A 14014-nucleotide genomic window follows, 5' to 3' on the forward strand; every position below is an offset into this window, starting at 1 on the left:
AGATGGTAAATGATATTATTATATGGAATTTGATGTTGAAATATAATGTTCATATGATTGCTAAGATTTTCTGCTAAGCTTTACTTTGTTAACCTAATTTGATGATTGGTACTTGATCTAAATGTATGTGTGCTACAGTGGAGGCTTTCCTAACACATTTGCATTTCTTGACGACAAGCATTGCCTCTTTGCTGATGATGCTAAAAGATCATGTTCTACAATATGGCCTAGAAAAGACAACAATTATTTCCTTCCTGTGACTAAACATAAGATTCATTTGTTCTTCTGTTTTTTTCCTTCCTGATTCACTGTGTATTTGGTAGGTAGTAGGTACCTGGTGATTTGTACATAATATTGATTCCTATGCTTACCGGTGTCTAGAGCAATATGGATTGTGGAGTTCATCATCAATGGTTGGTTTTTAGGCCTTGTTCTTTGTTTGTTTCCCACGGTTTTCTCTAGGTCTTTCCACATTCATGATTTCTTACTTGCCAAAATAGGACTTGATGGGTTCTATAGGTCAAGTTATCAATCATGGTTTGGAAACCTAGGTCATGATCGTGGTTTGCTGCCAGATCTTTGGGCTTGTGAGAAGCCCTTTTTCTTTTTTTCTTTTTTTTTTTTCTTTTTTTGGGAGAATTCATTCACATGACATCATCTTGTTGGAATTGTTGAGATTGATGAGGTAAAGTTTGAATTTTTGTTGGTTTTTGTGTGTGTGAGAGAGTAAAACTGGAAGATGGGGAATTTTTTGCCATGAAATTATGCTAATTTACTGATTTTGTTATAGGTGAATTACAAGAGGGGAACATATCAAAGTAGAGGGTTTGGGCTTATCACTGTGAGTACTGTTGAAGAAGCTGAGAAGGTTGTGGAGACGTTCTACCGTTATGTGAGTTGCTCTTCTTTTGATGTTGATAATTTAGTTTATTGCATGAAGTATATTATCTTTGAACAATCAAATTCTAAGCGAGAGTAAATAGAAAATGATGGCATGGTTCTCTTTATAAGAATTTGCAAGTATGTAAATAGCAAATGCTAAAAGCATTTGAATGAAAGAGAGACAGTGTTATGCCTTTGCTTGATGAGATGAATCCTTTACTTTTTTTGGACATAGTTTGTGTTCATAGTTGAGGACTCGAGTCCTTCAATATGTAAGGTTTGTTGCTCTTAGGGTCCATAATAAACAAAGCATATTAAATTGGTTTGAGGAAACAGCATGTAGCTTTAGATATGAGTACATTTTGCTGCAAAAGTTGTCACATTTGTCTTGCTACTTTTATTAACTTTCTTTTTCGAAAAAAAAAAAGAAAAAAGAAGTCACTTTCTTTTGTTTCTTGGTAGAAAAATGCATTATTGTTTTCATGCAATAATGCATTACATGGAGAAAGTTGGGGAGGCTTCTAAATGGAGAGTTGGAACCATCAAAATTACTGAAGATGCCAACAAATGAGTTGAAGTTATACTGTTTTCATGGCTTGCTACTTGTGCTTCCAATCTTTTTATACATTTCAGATGCGTTACCTAGTAGGTAATACTATGTAAATGGTGGCATGTAATAACCTATCCAAAAAAAAAAAAAAAAAATGGTGGCATGCAATTGGTCTATAATTTATATGATGATCTTCTACAAAACTCTTGAGAAGACATCAATTTTTTTTATAAAATTCTCCTCTTGAAGTTTAATGTGGTGAATTTTTGACACAAAATTAGAAAGAAGGGCTGGTGGTTGTTTTGTACCATCCCATTGCTAACTTCTCTTGAATTGTGATGCAACACCAAGACCAAAGTTTTGGCATCAATGGAGCCAAAGGAAATATATAGTTACCTACTGTTGTTCCAATTATGCCACCATCACTCCTAAACTTAGGGAAGGTGAAGTGAATTGTTTCTTTCAGTTGCAGAAAGTATCTCCAATATGTAGATGTGCTGCGAAGGAAGGGTCAAAAGCATGTTTGGATAATTGTGACACATAAGAAAAATGGGATTAACTTAGAATAGGAAGTCCTCTTTTAGCATGAACTTTTTTAACATTATGCTTGACTTTTATAAATCCATGCTATTAAGAAAGAACCACTCAGGTTGACTAAAACTAGCCCACTACGACCTTTCCATTTAGTTCATTTTCACATGGCTGTGTAAAATATATCCAAATTTGCTTTCCCTAAAATGGATGTGTTTTTAAATGTTTGACTTATTGGTCCTTTTTTTATTGACTACTTGATTTTGATATAGCTTCATCTCAAGGCCATTCATGCTGTAATGCATCAGTTGTAGTCTTCGGCATAGTTATGATGGGCCTCAACTCCTTGTATATTCAATATATCTCTTTGTATGTTCTGGTTGCACAAAACCCCTTAATGTAATCGGACTCAGGTCCTCGGCGTTTTCTATGATGAGTTGCTTGGTTGCTTATTGTAAATTATTGGCGTACAAATTCATTACTAAAATGTATTCTAGTGATACCCTAAATAGGCTTATTTTATTATTTTGTAAGTATTTCGCATGTTTGCCAAAAGGAAGAGGTTACATTTTTCCTTTTATGGATCAACTGTAAACTAATGTTGCAAGCTTGTAGAATTCTCTTTGTTCTGTTTTGCTACATCCTTCAATATTTTCATGCTATTAAAGCATAGAATCTTTTAGTTCCTGAAAATTAAATGCACTTTGTTGGTTTTGTTTTGTCATGATGTGCTGTCAAAAAAGTATTGCGATTTTCTACTTGCTTTTCAAGCTTGAAACTTTGACAACAAATATATCTTTCACTTGCAAAAAAGAAACGAATAAAGCTATATGGTTATCAACAGTGCCCTTGCCATGCTTGCAACCTTCGGCACACATTAGCATTGTGAGGTAGCCAAAACATGTGCAAATTCAGCCATCAATCGGCTGCATCTTTCTCTATCTAGACATAAGATTATACTGCATCCGTTTTTTAATTCAGTATTTTCCTTCACTCCCCCACTTAACCATTTGTTATCAAACAAACAACCAATCCTTCACGATTATCATAAATTCTTGCAAACACATGCTAAAAGAATCAAATGAGATGAAACAAACTTACACAGAATAATTAATTTTACATAAGGCCAAGAGTTGGGAGCATTCCAATAATCAATTTTATGTACAAATCACTAGGTACCTACTACCTATCAAATACACAATGAATTAGGAGGGATAAAAACAGAAGAACAAAAAAATCTTATGTTTAGTCACATGAAGGAAATAATTGCTGTCTTTTCTCTGCAATATTGTAGAACATGATCTTTTAACATCATCAGGAAAGAGGCGATGCCTATCATCAAGAAATGCAATTGCGTTAGGAAAGTCCCCCACACTAGCACACATACATATGGATCAAGTACCAATCATCAAATAGGTTAACAAAGTAAAGCTTAGCATAAAATCTTAGCAATCATATGAACGACATATTTCAACATCAAAATTGATATAATAATATCATTTACTATCCAATTACAAGCACTCCTCAGCCAGTATAGAAGAAATGTAGAATTTTGCTTCTTAAAAGAAAATGCCAGAAAATTTATTGATAAATCCTAGCATGCACTTTTGAGACACAAAATTAGAGGCTAAATCATCTTCTACTCTTGATAAAAGCACTCATTACTCGAGTAACCCCTCAGTCAAAAAAACTCTAAAGAAGTTTTGACTGGCCTTAAGAACTCTGTATGGTACAAATTCATATCTTGATTACATTGGCCTTATTCAACACCACAAACAAATATCCTTTCCCTGATTCCATCTAAATGAAGCCTGAGCTATAACCTTAAGTAGCATATATGTATATTAGGATACCACCAATAAGTTCGCAAATTTTCAAACATGAACACAAGCAATCAACAACTGAACACACAAAACATTATATATATATATATATGATACATGAGTTTTCGTATCTTCCCAGCCCATTGGAACATTTTAGGAAATCAAAAGAAAGAAGAAAAAAAATTCTGAGAACTTGATAGCGCTCTCCATGTCATGTGACAGATATCAAGCACGTACAAGAACATTTTAGGAAATCAAAAGGAAGAAGAAAAAAATTATGAGAACCTGATAGCGATCTCCATGTCCTGCTTGGATGATGTCTCTTACACCAACTTTAAACTCATAGCATTTGGAGCAACTATCATTTCATGAGACAATTAAACAGTGAGCACATATCTAATGCACAAATAAATAATAAGAAGAAACTAGCAGTTGAAACCAAACTGAGGAAATAAAGAAATGACCGGCATATGCTCTCACTCATCAAGCTCCTTCTCTTGCTGTTTCCTCAGCTGCTAAATCCTCCTCAAAATTGAAATGTTTAGTTGAGATCTTTTCCCACTTTTACTTGATCAAAAATATAAAGGCACTAATGAAAAATGCAAAGCATAAGAAAGAGTACATAGGCACTCATGAATCTCAACTGTAAGCTGAAAATAGGGCATAGTACTAGCGGCGATTACAACACAGAATCTAAATGGTAACACTAAATATATTATTATGACCATAGTTTGTTCAAGAAATTATGTGGTGTGGGAAATTTCAACTATTATGCACTGGAAATGGGTTAGGATCATACAAAATGTGTGGAAATTTTACTGATTCCCTTAAAATCTATATGTTTTTTACGAGAAATGCTGGAAATTCCAACTATGTATGATTCTTTGGTGACATTCTAATAAGGTATCAAATATTATACGCCAAAAAAAACTAAATGCAGAGTATGACCTCGCAAAAAAATGATACATAAAGTTTGCATGCCAAAACCATAAACAAGCCCAACTTACAGAGGTAACTCAATCCTTGTTCGCCTTACTAATTACCAACACCTAAGTAGTTACAACCACGATGAGGCCCTGTGCAAAAATTATAATTCTTATCTACAGAGATACTACCATAAAGGTTCTTTATACAGTTCAAAAAAGAAATGGGCTAAAGTCATTAAAGGAAAGATCAGACACACAAGTTATGTAACGTTTTACATGTACGTTAAATGAATTAATGTGCTCCCTCATGTCCTTTCTTCTTGAAACTTTGCTTGCCAACTATGCCAAGATCATGTTTAATTATTGAGCCAAATCTTGCAGTAACCCTTTAAATAGCATAATTAAACCCAAAGATTGTGCGTGTAGCAACAATAACACAAACATCAACAACAACAAAATCTCATGGAAATTTCATCAAACATATGGAATACAAAAACAAAAACATCAATGACAAACATCAACAACAAAAAATTCTCAAGTGAAATTTTCACCCGTAAATTTCAGACACTAATACTAGTTCCATTCAATAAATTCCAAATGCAAACTTCAACATCCCTTTGGAAAAGCAAATATTCCGATTGTAGGAAATTTCCACCCGTCCCGTTTCACCAAAACTGGAAGCATTTACCACCTAAACATCCGGATCAAGCAATAATTCTCAAAACCCAGATCAAGAATCACATGAAATTGGGTCAGAACCCACCAAAATAAACCATACCCACTAGGAAAAATGGAAAATTTAAACTAAAACAACCAAGTTCTTGAATGATGCTTCCTGATCATACACATCAAACAATTAAAGATCAATGCCCACACAAATGTAATCTTTGCTATTTGATAATGCAGACATAATCTATTCATATGTACAATCTAATTAAAAAACACCAACCAAGACAATACTAGAATCTCAGTTCATCTCCAGAACCATTATGCAAAAAATACACAAGCATTACAAACATGCATAGATTCTGCAAAAACAAACCTAGAAACATTGCGTCTAAACACCACATAAGTCGGGCCCCAATTCAATCATATGGCACCCACTAGAAACATTTTCATCTAGGCACCGAAAAAAAATGCTTATTTCTAATAAACATCACAGACATTCATCATCATATTGAGAAATGCAAACAAATGCCTAAAATATCACATGCAAAATCAACCAAAGTGCCAATCCTTCCATTTAATTCTCGGCATATTAACTATGCATTTTATTAAAAGCCTTCATTGAAAACCCAATAGTGCCTTTTGGCTCCTGAGAAAAGTATAAAGTTAGGCTCGATTTTTGACATTCTCAAGCATTTTACTTTCTATTTGTTCATATTTCTTGAAAATCCATTTGAATTAGGATGTAAAGTTAAGAATTTTCAGCATTTTACATGAAAAAGAAGTATGGTGTTCTAGTGACCTCAGCCTAACACAACCATGTAGGCTAATTAAACTTGACTTTTGAAAATCTCGAATGACATGCATATAATTCTTGACCCCTTTTCTCAAATTTTTCAGCCACCCAATAAACAATGAGTTCAAGATAGTCTAGATTCTTTTGTAGCTCTCCTATAGGACGCAAACAAACTGATTTCGCATAATGTCGAAACTAAAAATAAATTTGATTAGAGGCGTTAGCAAGGAAAATCAAAATAAGTAAAGCATCATCACTATGCTTTCCGTCACAAACATAGATTATGAATAAATAAAAATAAAAAATCAGAATACAAGAACCCAAGTATATGTTGATTTACGTTTTAAATACATCAAATACTGAAAATTAACACCAAACCAATTAAACAAAGCCCCCAAAATAAAAAATCTCATTCTCTTTTCATTCACCGAATCCATTGTTCCACTCCTTTTTGTTTTACATATGAACTTGAATCATGGCTTTCCAAGCTTAAAAAATAAAAAAAATAAAAAAACCAGATGCAACCAAACAATAAAAACAGCCAAAACCGAATAACAATCACCTACATCAACCCCCAATTTAAGAAAACCAGATAACTAAAACCTAATAAATCCAAAACACCATCCCAAGAAAAACTGAACAAACAAGAACCTTCAAGCACAGAAGAACATAACACAACATTTAAAAAAATAAAATAAAATAAAAGGCTAAACAAATAGCTTAATTACAAATGACAATCTAAATATGCAAAAAATATAACACAAGACCCAAAAGCAACAAGAAGAAAAACCGTCCAAATATTAACCAGAATAACAAATGCAGCTGAGTCCCCTGCACCACTAAACACCATAGGTATTTAGCAAGAGCATTTTAAAACATGAATTGAAATTCATATCTCAAAAATGTCGGTTAGGCATTTTTCCGAACACAAGGTGTGCATAGCAGGCAAGAGAGTAGAGTTCATTACTAAAACAGAGATTTGAGCTAAAAACACACAAAAAATCGAAAACCCAAAGATTGTGGGTGTTGGGTGCAGAGAGAAGCAGAGAAACAATTCATCACTAAAACAGAGAACCCACAAAGAAACAATTCGTCACCCACAGAGAACCTAGCAATGATCTGGTGCCGTGCACAAACACAACCCACAAAAATCACATTTCAAAATTTCACTCACCAAATCAGTTGCAAAAAACGGATCTTGACAAAACAAGCCTCTGAGCTGGTGCCGTGCGTGGCGTTCGGCTGGCAAGATCTTGGATGCTAGGCGTTTTCGGTGGCGGTCCGCGGCTGGAGTTTTGTGGGCGTCGTCGCCGGATTTGGAGTTGATTCCGTGGGTGGGTGTTGCCGATGGTGGTGAACGGGTGGCCCTCGTTGCCGGAAGTAGATAGTGGTGGGCAGAGGAGGAAGGTCAGGGGAGAGAGAGAGAGCTGCGTGTGAAGAGTGAGGAGGAGAGGGAAAATGGGGTCGATCGGCGGCTGTGACGGTGGGGGAGAGGAGATCACAGCGCCGATGCTAGTGGAGAGAGAATCTAGGTGGAGGGAACATGGGTTTGTGGGGAAATGGCCTGGGACGAACGTGTTTCAGATTTTGAATTTCTTTTTTTTTTAATTGGGGCAAACGACGTGGCACAGGCCACGTCACCGGCGTGCGTTACTGTTTACGCACACCGGCGTAACTTCTATCACTACCCATTTTGAAATATAGAAATATTTTTAAAATCTTCGCTTGGAACAAACTAGAACAAGCATTAAAATGTTTTGTAATCTATACATGCATGTCCTTATAAAATTTCATATTGTGTGTAGGTATCAAGCCCTTAGTATTTCTCATGCACTATGATCCTCCTCAAGCACTCGAAGATGAGTATTATGGACCCTTAAGTTCCAAGTTTGTGTAAGTGAACACTTCAACTAAAAAACATACACGCCAATGTTCAAAAAATTAATTTTACCATATTAATAAATTTGATTGTCTTGTTTTATGAATATATAGGACCGACTTTAAAGACTATGCCGATTTTTGTTTCAAAAGTTTTGGCGATCAAGTCAAGCTATGGGTGACAATGAATGAACCCATTGCGTTATGTGTCAGTGGCTACAGTACGTCAAATTTTCCACTTGGAAGATGTTCGAGTTACGTCGCAAATTGCACTGCAGCTGGTAACTCCGCTACTGAACCTTACATTGTCGGCCATAACTTGCTTCTTGCTCATGCAGCCACTATGAAATTATACAAGGCCAACTACCAGATAAATTTTTACCTGATAGTTGTCCTTGTATAATTTCACGGCGGCTGCATGAGCAAGAAGCAAGTTATGGCCGACAATGTAAGGAGTAGCGGAGTTACCAGCTGCAGTGCAATTTGCGACGTAACTCGAACATCTTCCTAGTGGAAAATTTGACGTACTATAGCCACTGACACATAACGCAATGGGTTCGTTCATTGTCACCCATAGCTTGACTCGATCGCCAAAACTTTTGTAACAAAAATCGGCATAGTCTTTAAAGTCGATCCTATATATTCATAAAACAAGACAATCAAATTTATTAATATGGTAAAATTAATTTTTTGAACATTGGAGTGTATGTTTTTTAGTTGAAGTGTTCACTTACACAAACTTTGAACTTAAGGGTCCATCATACTCATCTTCGAGTACTTGAGGAGGATCATAATGCATGAAAAACACTAAGGGCTTGATACCTACACACATTATGAAATTTTATACGGACATGCATGTATAGATTACAAAACACTTTAATGCTTGTTCTAGTTTGTTCAAAGCGAAGATTTTAAAAATACTTCTATATTTCAAAATGTTTTGAGGATGAGATCTCAGCAAATAAGAACCAAAAGTGACTAAACAACCATGCAGATTTTTCAAGAATACTAGTTGGGATGGCATATGCAATGCACGTGCTTAGTTCCCTGTGTTATGTATCACTATAACTTCTTTTTTTTTTATAAGTAATAAACTGTTTTATTAAAAAGAGTAAAGGCGCCCCAAAGTACACTGGGAGTACATAACACTATAACTATAATTGTGAGAGAAAAACATATGGCATATTTTTGTTCTATTAACAATTCACCAAACTAAGATTTTCAACATTTTAAAATGGACATATTAGCAGCTAGGAGAGCACATTATTACTCAACACCAAGCTGGAAATAATTTTGAAATTGCAATAAGGTAACCCGTCTCAAGAATAAGAAAAACCAATAGCTAAGAGATCACCATCATTCAACAATAAAATCATTCCATAATAGCCGCAAAGAGCCAAGAGGTCTTTCTATTTATCCCTACACTCTATAATAAGATAATAATACTCTACACAAATACCAAATCAAACCCTAAATTAAATGTCCGACAAAACAAAAGAAACATGCACAATGGATAAGCCAAGTCATTAGCAAAAATCAGCTACACATATTCCCCTACTTTGAGTTCTCGTATATTTAATCGAAACAATAATCAAGCCCATGCTTTCAATTAAAGCTAGATCCTAAGATTCACAATCACATTGCATGTGAGAGAGAAATAAATTTGCAACATACATTAGGGCTCACAAATTATTGCATATTTCACTTTGGATCTCCTTTGTAGCCAAAGACTACCAAAACGATCATAGATTTACATTTTACACTAAAGAAAAAAAAAAATCAAACAGAGATCATAACATAGATAAAATGGTTTTGTAGAAAATTCAGGTTCAAAATAAAACGGCAAAAAGGATTACTAATTATAAAAGAGGCGTTAAGTAAATTTACCTTAAAAGGTAACAAAGCCAATGGAGATGATATGACCGATAACGATTGGAGATTTAAAAATTTTATGTGAACCTAGAAAAGAAAAAAAACAGAGGAATAAAACATATAAATAATACATTTATTTATGATAAGGAGACTAAAAAAAAAGATTATTAGACATGAGAGTTGCTAAAAATGGTCTAATGCTAGGAAACAACCAAAAATCAAAATCCAAATAGCACAGACATAATTTGAACTCAACCACTAACAAATAATTATAAGAGAAATTAATAATAAAATATTTAACACAAATTATTTTATATGATTGATATTGTTTTAATACTTACATTAAAAATTCAACAAGGACAGAAAATATTCGATTTTCTGAATCAAAATTAGTCCATATCAAGATATCATAGTTCACACGGCTCATGCGGACGACTCATCTACAACTAAGATATCAAACCAATGTGGGAAAGAATCAAGCCTAGCAAGGAAAGTGGAAGCTAATAAGTCAACAATCCAACAATTCATTTGTAGAAGAAAATTCACTTACAAATAGAAACAAATTGAACAAATTGCATTTATCAAGCCACACACAAGTCAAGGGCGTCAAATATATCCAAGTCAAAGAAAGAAGGCTATAAAATGACGGCTATGTTTGTTATAAACACTTTTTCCTCTCCTCAATACTATTCACTTTCTTTTTCCAAAAAAAAAATCAACATCAAAACAATTTCACCTTTTTTACTTTTTATATCACAACATTCACTTTTTACTACTATTCAAATAAAAAATTCACTACAAAACAAAACTTTTCCACTTTTTAATATCACTTTTTCACTTTTCTATACCAAACATTATTCTCATTCTTTTTCACATAAATCATGACCAGGGGAAGGGGAGGGGGTTAACAAACAAGGCTGATGTGTCTTGTGTTGACATAGAAATCAATTATTAACAACAGAAATGAGGACCCAGATGAGAAACTCAAAATTCCCAACAAAAGCCGAACAAGGGATTGCCAATAGAGGAATTGCCAATAAAAACAAAAAAAAGCATACACCAATTCATTTAGATTGCAAACCTCCATTTCTCATAACATGCATCAAAAAAAATAATTACATGAACAGATCAGGTCTGAAAATGATGTCCTCACGAGACCCAAATCAACAAAAACATTTATTTCAAATAAATTCACAACAAATCACACCAATCACAACAAAATTGCTAAAAGAACCAATCTAACATACCAAAATCAAAACACATCGTGCCAAAGAAAATAGAAAAAAAATAAATAAAAACAGAACCAACAATTTGTGATGTTCAAAACCTTATCTGCATACCCAACAAATCAAACCCAAAACAAAATTGAAATACAAAAAGAAGAAACTTGAACTCTGGAGAATAAAAAAAGTTTCACATAGGTTTTATACTTGACATTATATAACACAAAACGAACCATTCTAGCTGAATCATATCTCATTGTTATTCTACTCTATCAGCTAATCTCTTTCTCACTAAGCTTGAGCCGAACAAGGGATAAATATGGGGAAAGAGTTGTAATCAACAACTCCACAAAGTATGGAATTGCAAAAAATTCCACCATAAACTCTAAAAAACTAATCAAGGGAATCAAAAACCCAAAGACCAAAATCAACAAGACAATAAATTACTCAGAAACAAAGGCCAAAAATTGAAATATTAAGCAAGAAAAAACGTGAACTACGGATAAAAAATGTAATCTTTTCTTAAACACCCACTCGATACCAATAATAATCGTCCAACAGCCAGCATAACCTTCAAACCTTTATAACTCAACTCAATTTAAACTACAATGTAAATCCTCATATAAACCCTAAATTTACTTCTCAAATCAGAACAATTAAAAGGGGAAAAATCCTTACCTTACCTTGGCTCGATAGGGTCTGAACCCTGTTCGAGCTCGTGCTCGTCTATTTTGCTCGAGCTCGACCTTTTTTTTTTTTTCTTTTTTTTTTTGTAAACACAGCAAAGAAATGTCTCACCAGCAAGATTATTGTAAACTGCAAATTAAATCAACAATTAATCATACGCAATCAAGAACCTCTCACAGTTACAAGGAATCTCGACCCACCCAAAATTGGTCCCAACCATAAAATTAGCCTAACTTTAAGAAATCCACCCAATATTTTCTGGGCAACCAAACAAACACATCAAACGGCAAAACCCCAAACCACCCACCACCCAAGAAGAGGCGGAGAAAAAAATAACCCAAAAAGAAAAGAAAAACCCACAAATCTTATACCTCCTCCGGCTCCGATCCGCGGCGTACTGCGAGAGTGAAACGACCTCCAAGAGCGGCGTGGACAGCGGGGTTGGCAGCGGCAAGTTCCTGGAAACCAGGCACGAGCCGTTCAGCTTCAGCCAGGCGTCGAGGTGTGAGGTTGCTGCGGTGGTGGTGGTGGTTGCTGTTGGGGGCACTGGGGGAGTGGTAGGAGCGGCAACAGAGAAAGGAGGCGAGGAGGATGGTGGAGATTGAGAGGAGAGTCGAGAGAATGGAGAGTTAAGAGGTGATAGATATAGGTTAAATTTGGGTTCTCTTATTTGCAACCGTTGGATTTGAAAAAATAATTAAATTTTAAATATTAACGGTTTGATTCGTTTTAGCAAAAGTTTATCCTACGTGGCTGTTTCTACTTAGATCTGAAGTGTTGGTTCAATATGATCCATTGATTATATATATATGTTTTCAATATTTAATATTACTCGTCAGATTAAATCAAACAAGACAAACTTACAGTATTTTTGTTACACCATATACATATTTCTTAGTAAATGCTTGATAGCTGTAATCCACTAATATCTACCCTCACCCGTGACAATTTCATCATCCAATAAGGCACCCGTGCATCAATCAAAGGAAAACTCACTTTCATATAAATGATCAAACACCTCTGGTTAAGACAGGATGACACGTTTGCCTGATTTCAACAAAATACGCCCACGTTACAATTATTTTCCTCCCTGACAGTCCAGCATTTCATGGTTCTCTATACACGCATTTCGTAACTAATCTGAACCGTTGGAGTTTTGATGAAGTGAATCTCAACCGTCCATCGTGGTAAATAGAATATAGCTGTCTTGCACCAATTTAAGTGACAATTATATGGTGTTTTAAATACCATTGAGCCCACTTTTGTACAATGAATCTAATGGTCACGATCACATATGTAGATTACGATTGATAATTAATGTGCACGATGACAGATGGAACCCATTGGATATACATCTGGCTTTACCAAATAAAAGCCCACGTGAGTAATGGAGAAAAATAATGAAGGAAATCTCATTCCTCGATTTGAGAACAAAAATTACCCAAAAATTAAAAGCTCTCATCCTTTCCTCATCACTTGTTCAACCAGAAAAGGAAAATTGAATCCTTGCATTGTGAGACCATGATGACCAATAATTCAATCTCATGTATAAGTGGACCAGACTCAAACTGTGTCGGTGCAAGAGAAATTGTCACGGGTGGTTTGCAGAAATTCATCTATAACAAATCTAAAATTGTACTTCCCTCTGAGGCTGTCCACCATGTCCCTCGTGATCCCTGTGTGGGCCCAGGGACGAAGATCTTCATAGATCCAACGGAAGTACTCTGGACAAGTGGGGGTGATGGACGGTCAGGATCTTCTTCTGGATGGAAGGAGGTTGGGTAGTTCGAAGGGCAGCTCCGTGTGAAGTTGTAGGCTGTACAGTCGAGTGGAATCTCAATTGGGTGTGAGGGCGTTTTCGAGAATTGTGGATTTCTGTGAGGGTATATGTGGGATGTTCTAGTAGTTAGTACTGGTTGTGGTACTAACTTGCGAGCTGAACCCTGTGACTGTGACACGGAGCACAATGAGAAAAGTCAATAATGGGCAATTCTTGTAGTCAAATAGTGAGCATATATAATTTAAATTAAATAATGGTTTTTTAACTCTTACTTTCCAAGATAACCATAACCTTTTGAAAAGAAAGAAATCAAATATGGTCATAGAAATCAAACGAAGAAAAATTTCTAAAGAAAGAAATATCATATATGTGCTAAATGTTATTTTAATGTTTTTTTTTT

The 14014-nt window shown here is 35.0% G+C and overlaps 2 long non-coding RNA genes across 6 annotated transcripts; one reads left to right on the top strand and one right to left on the bottom strand.

Moving 5' to 3' along the window:
* The first annotated feature begins 339 nt into the window (after nt 1–339).
* Nucleotides 340–2422, top strand: LOC148585885 (uncharacterized). The gene is made up of 3 exons (XR_015912038.1): nt 340–413; nt 791–892; nt 2236–2422. It is a non-coding gene; the product is annotated as an uncharacterized LOC148585885 (long non-coding RNA).
* A 610-nt stretch (nt 2423–3032) lies between these two features.
* On the bottom strand, nt 3033–12473 carry LOC132180706 (uncharacterized). Of its 5 annotated transcripts, XR_015912105.1 has the most exons (5): nt 12206–12473; nt 9940–10011; nt 4794–4862; nt 4072–4375; nt 3033–3295 (listed from the first exon to the last, which is right to left on the bottom strand). It is a non-coding gene; the product is annotated as an uncharacterized LOC132180706 (long non-coding RNA). The 5 variants fall into 5 exon arrangements; XR_015912101.1 differs by having other exon boundaries at nt 4072–4862; XR_015912103.1 differs by lacking the exon at nt 12206–12473 and adding an exon at nt 11831–11899 and having other exon boundaries at nt 4072–4862.
* Between the last annotated feature and the right edge of the window lie 1541 nt (nt 12474–14014).

This window comes from Corylus avellana, chromosome 5 (genome assembly GCF_965113065.1).
Source record: "Corylus avellana chromosome 5, dhCorAvel1.hap1.2, whole genome shotgun sequence".
In the NCBI taxonomy this organism is placed as follows: domain Eukaryota; kingdom Viridiplantae; phylum Streptophyta; class Magnoliopsida; order Fagales; family Betulaceae; genus Corylus; species Corylus avellana.